This window comes from Coturnix japonica, chromosome Z (assembly GCF_054131305.1).
Source record: "Coturnix japonica strain WE chromosome Z, WE-NBRP24, whole genome shotgun sequence".
Taxonomy (NCBI): domain Eukaryota; kingdom Metazoa; phylum Chordata; class Aves; order Galliformes; family Phasianidae; genus Coturnix; species Coturnix japonica.
In genome coordinates, this window is record NC_140702.1 from 46,434,125 (window position 1) to 46,447,741 (window position 13,617).

Here is a 13,617-nt window from a genome sequence, read left to right on the forward strand (position 1 = left end):
TTTGTTTTGTTTAGTTTTAAAAGCAAATTTGCTGCTCCATAAGCCGGTGTACCAGTGAAAATGGAATCCTTCTTCAATGAAAATGAGTATCTTTATCTGTATCTAATATCATCTACATCAATTTCTATATCTACATCATCTATATCAATATCTGTATCCATGTCATCTATAATGTCATTGATGTTTATATTACATATATTTATAACGCCATATAACCTGTGCAAAAAGTTGTATAATTCCTGAAATTACTTTGCATTTTGATACTCAAAAAATTTGCCTTCTTGGACAATCAAACTTTGGTAATAGCACAGGATCAAATTGGTGAAAGAATACTATTAAATTGTATCAATACTGCACTGCCAAATGATATCTTTAAAAACAGTTTCACAGGTTTGAACAAATGGTACTTTTTCATTTTCTGTCACTGTACATGAGGAAGTAGAAGACTGATAGGGTATAAGATTTATCTACACCTAAAGAATGTCTTTAGAATCTGTATCAGTTTTTATTCTATTTTGCAGTTTGTATTATTTTTTTCTTCATTTCCCTTATTTTATTTCATTTTACTTTTAAGGAAGAAAACACTAATGCTGCGCTATTGATGGGAAGTATTTGGAATGCTATTTTGCTCAAAACCTGAAGCATTTGAATAATGTAATTATACTGACACTCAAATAATTGCACTGTCTCTTTACACTGTTCTGTGTGTTTTAAACAAGCTTGTTCTGTCTTCCAACACCACCTATGATTCTACCATAGTAGAATACAGAATATTTTTCTGTCACTAATATAATGAGTCAGGATGGGAGTAAACATCTACTGTACAGCTTTCAAAGAGTAAAATGATAACCTGCAAATGAGACATTGTAATGAATAGAGAACATTTTGCATCTAAACTATAAATAGGATGCTTTCAACCCAAAATGAATTTAGCTTCCTCCTGTCAGCATTAGTCTTTATTATTATAGAAGGAAAAAGCAAACAACCTTTATTTGCTAATAAAAGTAGTTCATTATATATACAAATTTATTTTTGGATTTAGAATTTTGATCTTTGAAGTTAAAACAGTCTAAAAATACTTCTGTTCTTATCCTTAGAGACAAGAGAACAAAATGTTACATTTTTTTTCACTGAAAATGAAGTTGGAGTTCAGTCATGGTGAGCACTTTATACACACAAGTTCCCATGTAGAAAATAAAGTGTAATCTAAAGACTGGAAGGAGACAAACACACAACTGTTATTTCTGAGTTCATGAGCTAGATCAGTGTCATTGCTGGCTCAGAAGACAAACCAACTAGCCATCACTATTAGTCATCTTCTTCAGATATTATGACACTTCAAAGTAAGCACCAAAAAAAAAGCTGCAAAAATTGTAGACTAATGATACGCACTCAATAATCTACAGAGCACAGATCAGGCAAAACCATAATATTTCATGACAACTGTAAAACTTTGTAAATCTGCTTTGTACAATAAAATTTTTATCAAATTTATCTCCATTATTCCAACAGTCCACACTTTAAAGAGTATTTGCAAACATTTTACATACTCACACCTTCTATTTGAACTCTTATTATTCCAATTTCTTTGTTAAATTTTGCTATTCCCTTTTCACGAAATACTCATCTCTTCTTAATAATTGACTATTTCCAAGCAGTGTTGTTAATATTTGTGGATTATGTGGTCTTTTTGGTTGTGGTTTTTTTTGTTTGTTTGGTTTTGTTTTTTATTTTTTGTTTTTTGTTTGTTTTTTATCCCTTTTAATTTTGTTCTGGTACAAGTATTGCATCTATTGAAAATGAATACTGATAAGGAGGAATATTTGTTCTATTGCCAGCTGTCATTTCAAACACTGATGTTGATCATAACTTAGTCACTGACCTGGAGAGTAAATTGCAGAGGAGCTTTTCCTGCACTCCCAGTGAAGGAGAATGATGTTGATTATAGCTGTCAAGTCTGGAAGTTATCAAATGGGAAACAGAATGTAACTGTCTAGAAACCCTAGGTAATAAAGTCTTGGGGCTAGAGAAACAATGGAACAAATTAATTAACACTATCAGCAATTTTTTTTTCCAAGGTTATATTCTCTAACCTATGTAGACTATGTACAAGTCTCCAAACAAACCTCGCAACTGAGAACACTGGAGCTTTCATTAAAACCTTGCTCTTACACATGCTTCTCTTGTGAATTACCCCAAGCACTGGCCTGTTTCTCCAGTGTTATCGGGGTATTATGAGCTGGTCATAATATTTATTTGATTAAAAAATTATTGTATTTAAACAAGAATAGCTTATGTCAGGATTTTAATCTCATAATTGTTATGAGTAAATTGTGAAATGTCTGTAAGGCTAATTATATAATGAAAATATATGGGTTGTTCTTCTAAACAAATAATTACTGAAGCAAAAGTTATGTATTTGCTTTTCTGTTTCAGCTTTTTGGAAGGATTTTATCAAAGGAAATGTAAATAGTTCTGTCATATTATGGCAAAACTTATAATTATCTATGCCTACAGAATTATCATAGAGTTCAAATATTTAATTACATACTTGGATTTTTATTTTATTTTATTTTCAAAAGAAGACGGAAAAATGTATTAAATAAACTCTGTTGATGATATCTACAGTGGCTTATGCTATCCTAGTCTAGTCTTTATTTTGACTATGCCTTCTTTTTGATGTGTGTAAGAGAGAGATTAATATATTTGCTAGATGGCTATTTTGATGGGCAAGGAATTTACTTGCCTATAAGGACACATCTTCACCATTCATTATAAAATAATGGAAAATTATTGTTTCTTAGAATTATTGGGGGGGAATCAAATAATATAAATATACTATCAAATAATATAATTTCACTACCTACAATTAACAGGTTCAAGCAAATCCTTACAAAATTAAAAGTAAGTAAATGTTGGCACTGAGGGAAAAAAAAAAAAAAAAAAAAAAAGCAAATAAATCTTCCCCTCTTCCTCCTTCTTGTTGATTACATTTCCCATGAAAAACAAGCTGAACGTTTCTCATACTGTATGTGATATAAGGTGGCTAATGCATCCCTGAAATTTTCCTATTAGTCAGGAAGGTTTGACTCAATGGAATAAAAAATTTGACTTAACAGAACTATTTGGGATATCTATGCTCCACAGCAGAGCTGAAGGACCTCAAAAATATAATACTTCTCTCATTATAGAATTCTGAATAGGTGCTTCTCAACCTCTTTAGTTCTTCCACTGTCCATAACTGTTCCTTTTCTGAGAGAGCTTCTATGAAAGACTAATACATTCCCATGTTTAGTCCAAATAATGTATAATATTGATCTATATATTTGCATATGAAGACTCATCTACATAGTATTTTAAATCAACATTTAATTTTTTTCCCAGACTTCAAGTCAAATATGAGCTAATCTGTAATACATCTTTCACTTTGACTACAGAATCCTACATGCTGATCCATCCAGTGCACAAAAAGAGCAATTGTAACTCAAACCAGAATTCCCACAGATTTCTTATCTTGTTGTACTGTCTTACTGTCTCCAGCAATGTGTGTACATGTATGTTCAGAACATATTTTAATGAGTCAGCTACAGACATTCATCATGCAGTGAGAAATGAAGTACAAACTATGACATATCTTGAGTGGTAAACTGGATGACTCCTGAGAATTCTGGAATAACTCTCACCTTTTTTCTATCTTTCTTTCTGCCTGAGTCATGGCAGCACTAATTAGCAAGCCCTCTTTTTACAGTATACCAAGAGTTTGTCCACATAAATTTTGTCTTATTTTGTCTTACAGATTTCAGAAAAGTTTAGTAGACTCAGAACTGTTACAGACATAGGGTGTTGATAAAATTTCTGTCTTCCTCTCAGACCTTATACATTCCTTACGCAAAATCTGCTGTCTATCCAGGACGGTGGTGAAGCAACTCAGTTTTCTTTGCATCTATCTGAGTAGATATGCTTTCTCTTTAACCTAAGGGGAATTCTAAGAATAAAAATCATGGCAGAAGATTAAACATGATGTCAGGGCCCCAACAATTAATCTTTGCTCCTCCCAAGGGTTATTTAATGTCTTGCTTGATGTCAGTAACAACTGCATCCTGATAAAGTTATTACTCGGATTGATTCCAGTAGGGTTGCTGAAGTCACATTAGAGGCCTGTAATTAATCGTGTATTCCATGTTTGATTCTGTGTTCAATTCTGTTTAATATCTTCACGAATAATCTGGATGATGGGGCCTAATATTCTTAGCAAGTCGTCTGAAGATATAAAACAGGGAAGAATATCTGATACCACAGAGATCTGTGCTTCCAAACACAAGGACCTTGATAGATAAATGGAGTGCCTGGAAGGCCACCCAGCTGTAAAACGACTTGGTAGAGCTGAATCAGAATCATTAACGTCAGTGTATTCTGGAATGTGCTGGGCAAACCATTGTCAGCAGACAGAGGGAGTTGATCCTTACCCTTTGTTGAGAACTCATGAGTCTATACCTTCTTTACTATGTCTACTTGAAGGTTCCTCAGTACTAAAGAGACATGGATACTGAAGAGAGTCCAAAAAAACCTCTCAGATAATGAAGGGACCAGAGCATCAGTCAACTGAAGACAAGCAGAAAAAGCTGGAACTATTCCACCTACAGAAGAAGAAGGCAAGGCTCAGGAGGGATCTTATGGATTTATTTAAATACCTGAAGAGAAGGTGCAAAGAAGATGAAACTAGGATCATTTCAGTGATGCCCGTGTCAAGAACAAGAGATAATGGGCACAAATGGAAAGGCAGAAGGTTCTGTCTAGACATAAGGAAACACCATGAGGCTGACTGAACATCATAATCCCAAAGAGCTAGTGGAATCTCCTTTTTTTGGAAATCTTCAAAAGCCATCTGGACATGGCCCTGGGCAGCTTGATGTAGGTTACATGACTTGAAGAGGTGATGGCTGAATCTTAAAAGGTATTCTTCCAACTTTACCTATTCTGTGATCCATGGGACAAAATCTGGAACATAAATGAGCATTTTAGAGGGCAGGTTACTTATCTCACTCCATTTCATTTTCTGTTTTTAAGTGTCAAATGTAAAGAAACAAAGTGAGGAGTCTTTTACTTAAACCTCATTTATTTGTTATGAAATAACCATTGGCTAACTTCTTTTATATATACATGCATTTATACATATATACATAAATAAGTATACTTTTAATGCATAAATAAACACTTAAAGTATATATATGAATATAATGCACTGGCTCTTACATGTATATTGTGTTTCCCTTGTTTTTATCTCATTGGAAAATTCATGTCATCTGTTTTCTTCTTTTGATACTTTATATGTTTTAGTGTCATTGTTTTTAGTTACAGTATTTATTTTATCCTTTCTCTTTCATCCTAGGAAATGTGATGTTTACCAAAGGAAATCTATTGTCTTGTCAAGTGCTTGACCAAATTTCCTTTTTCATGAGAAAGAAGAAAGATTTTCCATAATTGTTCCAAGTGTAAAGTGAACCAGAACGGTCCAAGCATAAAAGCATATTGAAAAGTGGCTTTACTCTCACCCATGAGAATTCAGTAATAGCATTTCAATAATGCTTTCTTGCACAAACATTTCAGTATTTTTTATTAGTAGGACTGAAATTAGTGGATTAATTTACAATTCATCTTCTACCCAGAATTTTTAATTTCACTTGTCATAATTTTTCACTAAAATGATTTTCCATCTGGAGATCTTTACACATGAAGGGAATACTTCCTGTCTCATCTATGAATGTGAGAAAGTGGGGCAAACTTCAGCTCTCTCATTCTCTTTTATATTTCTGTTTATGTTCTCCTAAACTATTTGATTTTAAGGAATATTTGTATTTGGATGCAGTGGTTCTTTGGTCATTGTCTGACTTTGTGACTGCTCCCATGAGAGGGAAATTGAAAACAATTTCCCAAGAGTTGTATTTTTTGTCTTAAGACCCAGAGGTTTTTGTTTTTGCCTGTACTAAAGTTGTATCCAGAAGCTAAAATAAAAAAAATTATGCAAACTAAAGTCTTACACTACTTAATTAAAGCATATTCACTGTATTCTTTCACTGTCAAATGCTTCTGATAAACAAGTTTCCAAAGAAACGTGGATCTGGTATTTTTGCAGATTTTAGTGCTGTAGCATTACCATCATGATCTTTAATTTAGTGTATATTAGTGATGTTTCCTTTTGAATTTTATTTATCTATTTACTTCTTTATCTTTTTATCTCTTTCTTTGCTGTGGTTTCAGGAGAAGGAATTAAAAAACACAGAAAGACTGTTTCTTAGAATGGAATGGAATGGAATGGAATGGAAAAGGAGAAGAACACAAGAGTGCTCAGCCTCTCCTCATATGACTCCTTTAACACTTTCACTGATTCTGTTGCCCTCATCTCTGTGCATTCAAGTGTTCTAACTTCCTTTTAAAACTATGCATCCCAGAACTGTGGTAATACAAGAAGAATTTTACAGAGCAGCATCTATGGTCCAAAATAAAGACTTCACTGAGCAGTGACTGTGCAGCAGGCTAAACAGCATGAGAACCAAGGAGACCTCTAGGATAAGAAGGAATGGCTCATGGCTTTAATCATCCGCAGTGAAAATCCACTGAATAATTTGCTTAGAAGCTTCAGATTTTATCCCATAGTCAGTCACAGTTTTAAGTGCCTGTTGTAACAATTTCCAGTCATACACTTCCCACCCAGCAACTCCCTGCAGATCATATATCACTGGGCAAGCGATCTGAGATGCAGCTTACCACTGTCCCTCCAATATTGCATCTCTAATAACCCTGGATCAACACGAAGGTGGAGGACCGCTATGTGGGGTCAGGAGGGGGGGGGGGGGGTGGGAGTAGTTAAGCAGCATAGGCAGAGGCTGTAAAGACATCGGCGGAGAGCTCAGAGAGACTGATGCCTCCTTCATACACAGTTCCAAGTCCTGCTGCTTCCAAGTAAATGTTTTAATATCTTCCTCTAAAGCTTTCTCATTCCCACCATCATCCAAGTCGCTATCACTCTCAGGAGCTTCTTGCTGCTTTGCATACCCCTCACCCCCCTGCCCTACCGTACCTTCCTCACTTACCACCACCGTACTTGCCAGGGACATCAAAGAGGTCAAGGTCAGCAGAGTATTCGGGGCTTCCACGGCAGTCCTAACATGTGAGGCTGATAAGCAAACAGAGTACAAGACTCTTGGTAACAGGGAATCAAATTCTGGCCTTGGCCAAGCACTAGGTCTGGACAGTGCTTGTACCACAGCAGCAGCAACCTGCTGCTCAGCTTGCATATTCTTCAATAAATTAATAATCATCCTCCATGTAGGACCCAAGCCTCGCAAGTGCTTATGTTCCTTATTTTCTGAGATAACAGAGTCCCACATATGGTCCCCCCTTTCTCGCCATTAGGTTACACTGAACATCACTGCCACCTCCTGAAGGTGTCCATTCTTCCGAGCCTATTTTTCCAGCTCAGATATGCCTTTAGGAGATACCTGCTCCCCTCTCTTAGAGAGAATTCTTATGAGCAGTTTCTCTGCAGCGACCCACTCCACCATGGCTTGCACAGGGAGGGATGAAACCCCGCTTCCAGCTACTGCAACACTTACATCTTTTTGCTATGCAGTGCCAACCATCTGCTGCAGCCACCGTCCTCTTGCAATTCTCCTACTGTCTTCATTCTGGACATTGCTTTGGGACCCTGCCACACCAGCTCAGGTCCCGGTTCCTCCGACTTCACTCTCCCATTGCTTCATTGAAGTATTGAGGTCCAACCTTAAAAAGTCCCTGTTCGGGTGCCAATTGTTGGCGAACGTGAAGGCAAAAGGTCAGCGCACTGGGACAAACAGCCACACACCAATATGGGTAAACATAGCTGCATCAATTTATTGCCCAAAAAGCTGTACATATAGCAGACAGATGAGGGTGTTCAAAAATCACACACACTAATTGGTGGAAAGCTACTGCAATAACAACCTTAAACCCCCACTTCAAAGCCATGAGCCATTCATTCTTGTCCTAGAGGTGTCCTTGGTTCTCATGCTGTTTATCCTGCTCTGCAGCCACTGCTCTGTGAAGTCCTTATCTTGAACCATAGAGCTGCTGCTCTGTAAAATTCTTCTTGTATTACCACACAGAACTACACATAATCATACAATCATAGAATCACCAAGCTTGGTAAAGACCCACAGGATCACCCAGTCCAGCCATCCACCCATCACCAATAGTTCTCACTAAACTAAGTCCCTCAGCACAATGTCCAAATGTTCCTTGACCACTTCCAGGGTTGGTGACTCCACCACCCCCCTTGGCAGTCTATCCCACTGCTTGACCGCTCCTGCAGAAGCAGCATTTCCTGACATCCAGCCTGAATCTCACCTGGTGCAGCTTGAAGCCATTCCCTCTAGTCCTATCACTAGTTACACAAGAGAAGAGGCCTACCTGCAGCTTGCTACAACCTCCCTTCATGTAGTTATGGAGAGTAATAAGGTTTCTTCTGAGCCTCCTCTTTCCCTGACTGAACAATCCCAGCTCCTTCAGCTGCTCCTCATAAGGCCTGTGTTCCAGACCACTCATCATCTTTGTTGCCCTTCTTTGAACACGTTCCAGGGCCTTGATGTCTTTCTTGCAGTGAGGGGCCCAAAACTGGACACAGTACTGGAGGTGTGGCCTCACCAGAGCTGAGTATAAGGGGACAATCACTCCCCTGTTCCTGCTGGCAACACTGTTTCTGATGCAAGCCAGGATGCCACTGGCCTTCTTGGCCGCCTGGGCACTCTGCTGGCTCATGTTCTGACGAGCATCAATCAATATCCCCAGCTCCATTTCCCCTTTACAGGCTTCCTGCTACTCTGCCCCTAGCCTGTAGAGTTGCCTGAGGTCTTCAAGGTGAAGCCATGACAATACTAAATGGAAGTGTTGTGGAAGAATCATCTCAGTTGAATACCTGGCTCTGCTGTGCTTAACACATTCCAAAATGCTCCTTGCTATCCTGCCTGGCACAGAATCCTGCTTGTGTTGATCCTGCTGTCAGTCACCACCTCCTGATCTCTCTCTGCAAGGTCACTCTCCAGACACTTTCCTCCAAGTCTGTACTTGCATTCTGCAATACTTCATGAAGAAGCCAACATTTTCCTCTTCTGAATGTAACATTATCAGTGATTCTCTACATTATCTACAACTTTCTTCAGGGCATCTCATTCCTCCAGGAAGTCATGTCTCAGAGTGTCATTAGTAAACTTACTGAGGATGCATCCTGAATCCATACCATTGATAAAAATATTAAAGAGGGGTGGCTCTTGAATTGAGCTGTACAGAATACCGCTCACCACCATTCACTAGCACACTTTGATCTGTAACATTCAGCTACTTCATCACCTGGCATAGAGTGATCCTGTTTATCACACAGTTGAACAATGTAACCAGAAGGATGGTGGGAGGGAGAGTATCCTGAAGGATTTTGCGTAGGATACCTATACTAGAAATTCATTCACCAGGAGTTAAGGCACGCAAGAGACAAAGAGGTGATTCAAGAAAGCCAGCATGGCTTCACCAAGAGCAGCTCTTGTCTTACCAATACTGTGGGCTTCCATGATGAAGACATGGCATCAGTGAACAGGGGAAGAGGGGAAGGACGATAGATGTCATTTATGTGGACTTCCGCAAAGCATTTGACATTTTTCCTCATCACATCCTTCTCTCTAAATTGGAGTGGTATGGATTTGAAGGATGGACTGTTCAATGGATTAGTAATTGGCTGGCTGGGTGCAGCAAAAGGGTCATAATTAATGGTTGTGATTAATTAACATCTTTACCAGTGACACAGGTGATGTCATCGAGTTCACCCACAACAAGTTCGCAGACAACATCAAGCTGAGCTGTGTAGTGAATACATTGGAAGGTAGGGAAGCCATCCAGAGGGTCTTGGACAAGCTGGATAAGCGGGCCCATGTTAATGTAATGAGGTTCAACAAGGCCAAGTGCAAGGTGCTGCACTTGGGCCAGGTTGAGCCCAGGTATTTATACTGACTGGGCAAGAGGAAATGGTTTTAAACTGAGATGGGTAAGGTTTAGATTAGATATCAGGAGGAAGTTTTTCACATGGGTGGGGGGGGGGGGGGGGGGGGGGGGGTGGTGAAGCACTGGAACAGGTTGTCCAAGCAGGTTGTGGATGACCCATCTCTGGAGGCATTCAAGACAAGTCTGGATGTGGCTCTGGGCAGCCGGGTCTAGTGGCTGGCAACTTTGCCCATGGCAGGGAGGTTGAAACTAAATGATCATTATGGTCCTTCTCAACCCAAGACATTCTATGATTCTATGAAAATAATATTTATGTGGAAAATCTCTTATCACTTGGATCTGACATTTCTGTAGTCAAGCCGAAAGCTAATTCTATCTGCTGATACTGAATGCAACAGTCTGAAACAACAAAGATGCATTTAGCTAGCCCTCCCCTCTAAAAAGCACACCACTCAGTTCCTCATTTTTCATCATGGAAAAAGAAGTGTTATCAAAATTAATTTCTTTCTGAATGTCCTTTACTTAGATTATACTGACATTTCTTAAGAATTTGATCCACACTGTACATAATTCTAATGCCCCAAGATTTCTATTTTGTTTCCTTTTACCAGTGGTGTGTACTGTAGGATTGGCTCTTGTGTCCAACACACTGTGGAAAACTGTTAGAGCACAGTCACCTAAGTGGGGTGTAAATATTTCAGCACTCCTAGGAGATCCTTCAGTTTTAAATTCCCATTGCAGATAATTATAAAGTTCAATCATAAAAGAAAAGAAGCAATATATTTTCTGATATAAAGCAGTGATTTAACACAGTTTAATTTTAAATAAGCAAGGTGCATTTGATTATTTACCGCATAGAGGATAATGCTAAATATACTCCTTCAGAACATCATCCATTTAAGTCATGAGAATCAGAATAGATCACAGTTAGTAAACTGCTTCTTAAAAACGTTTTGGTGCTGCTGGACCCAAATTTAGTTCTTAACAGTTTTTATTAGTTTATTATGATTCTCTGGTTGAGTCGTAAGGTTCAGAGTAGGCCCTTTTGTTCTCTAAACTTTTCAAAACAAAGATGTAAGCAGTCTATATGCAGGTGGATCCACGACTAGTCCTAGACTTGGTCAGTATTTCATACATAAATGATCACACATGCACAACTGATCTAAGATATAGTCTTAAGGCTTAAAAACCTCCCCAGACAAGGTACTAGTCACTTATTAAGTTATCTAATTTATAGTGGCAAGAAATCTCTTGCATCAGAAAGGTGCTACCTCTTGTGTTAATACACTGCTGTGCTGCTCTACAAAGAGGACTGCAAACAACTAGAGGGGGGAAGAAATTCAGAAAGGTGTTGACAATAAGTAAACTTGTATGATTTTTAATTCCTGCAGTCAAAAAAGTAGTTTTCTTTACTTTCTGAGAAAGTTAAAATGTGACATGAAGAAAAGAGGATCTATCTGGCTAGAGGACAATCCATATAGGAATGACAGTACATTGGTGCATCAGTAGATAAAGATGTTAACCTCCTGACAGCTTGTAAAATTTATGTATCATGTGGTACTTCCACTACCTAGATAGTGTACTGTAAAACTTTTGTGTGCTAGGGTGCAAATTATAGTCTTCTGTCATTCTGTTTCTACTTTGTGCAGAACGCAGTTGAAGGCAATTTGCTATTTATTATCCACATACATATACTGTTACTCGTGGGATCAATTTATTTAAGAAGCTCAGTTGGCTAAACTGTGTGAAATGAATATTCAATTAAATCTGTCTTGGATCTCATTCAGATATTCAAATAAGTTAAACCTTTGGCTTGTTCATTTGTGAAATAAGCTCTTTTATATGGGTGTAAAATATCTTTGCACAATGGGCTGACTCTGATCTCATATCCACACATGTGTAGCAACTAGAAGTATCATAATCCAGGAATTTGAGAAGCTAGCAATGGCATCTGCACTGAACTGTTTCTCTACTGGGACTTTTTACTCTTCCAAAAGCACGTTAGACCAGACATGCTTGTCTTGTACGTCTGTTCTTGAAGATAATGCAAATGCACAGCTGAAATGTGGAATAGTTCCATAGTTCCTAGCAAACTTGATCTTCACATTCTTTGCTGAAGCTCTGAAATAGTCTGTAAGTGCAGACTGATATATTTCAATTTTACACAGGATTTTTCAGCTTGTGACTTTTTTTGGTATATTTAACTTCCAGCACTTATTTCAAAAATTTTGAAGGCACAAGCCATTTGAAAATCAACCCCTTCCAGATTTCTTAAGCTAGGTTCTTAGATTAAGCTAGGGAGTCACAAAATCATTGTTCAAATGTAAAATGCTTCATAAAATTTACACATACACCAACATTAGTTTGTATTGGTCTGATACTAGTTTATGTTGTCTTGCTTCAGTTGTTGAAGGAGATGGCTTGATATAAATATATAACTGGAGGGAGTTTAATACAAAATGAGGAGGGTACCCATTATACCTCATAATGTCCTTTTGGTTGCCAGGCACAGCAGCTGGTTTTCATGAGGACTTCTGTTTTGTTCATCAGTGGTGACAGTGCTTCCTTTAGTTGTCAGGGGCACAAGCACATTTGTAGTACATGCCCTTCTCATTGTCCAGTTGACTATTGATCATTCAGTTGTTGCATGGTGAGCTGCTAGATATGCACTTTGACTGTATGGTGGTCCTCACCTCCAAGATGGCCCCCGTAAATCAGCTTGAATGCCCAAAAGAAGCAACTGCTGAAAAAAATTTCTCCTGGTCACCCAGATGCACATGCTTCTCTTACCACTGTGATCATGGTAACCATTAATTACAAAATCTTCCAAGAAGATTATGTATTGGTTCAGTTGCCATGGAACAGCTTTGAGCCAAAAATTATTTTCTTCTAGCTTCTCACATGACCAAGTTCATAGTTACGTTGTTGAAAAAGGGAAGATCATTTGTCTAGATGCATCTTCACTATAATATGTGTAAAACTTGTCCTTCAAACATAACATCCATCAATGATTAGACAAGGATGGATATTCCATGGGAACAAACTGTTATTTGATTTGTTTGCTTTCTTTTTCCTTTCTAGAAAACATGGCATAACTGAGAGACATAATTTGTGATCACCTTCTGAAAATCTTTATGAATGATTTATTCAAACACTGATACTACCCTATGCGTAGCATGATTTCCTGACTGACTGCAAAATGTTTACTTCAGAACCTAGAAGATAGGCTATGGTATTTTGCAGATAAAAGACAAAACCCATTTTTGGGCTTATGATTGATAGATAGCACAGGTAGAAATGGGTCAAGACACCTTTCATAGTCATCTCTTTCTGACACATCTAGTAGAGAAGGGTGATGTTATTTTTACTTTCACTGAAGGCTATGCTTTACTTGTTCAGTGATAGCAGGACTGGTGACAGGATGGAAAATAAACAAATAAATAAATGACCAGATGGCCACTCCTATAAAATCAAATCAAATGTCTACGTGATTTATTTCGAAGGCCTACAAGATCATGGCTGTGACCTAGCCCAAAACAGAGAAATGCCTGCTTCTTCAGAGTTTCTATATTATTTTCAAATTCAATAATATTA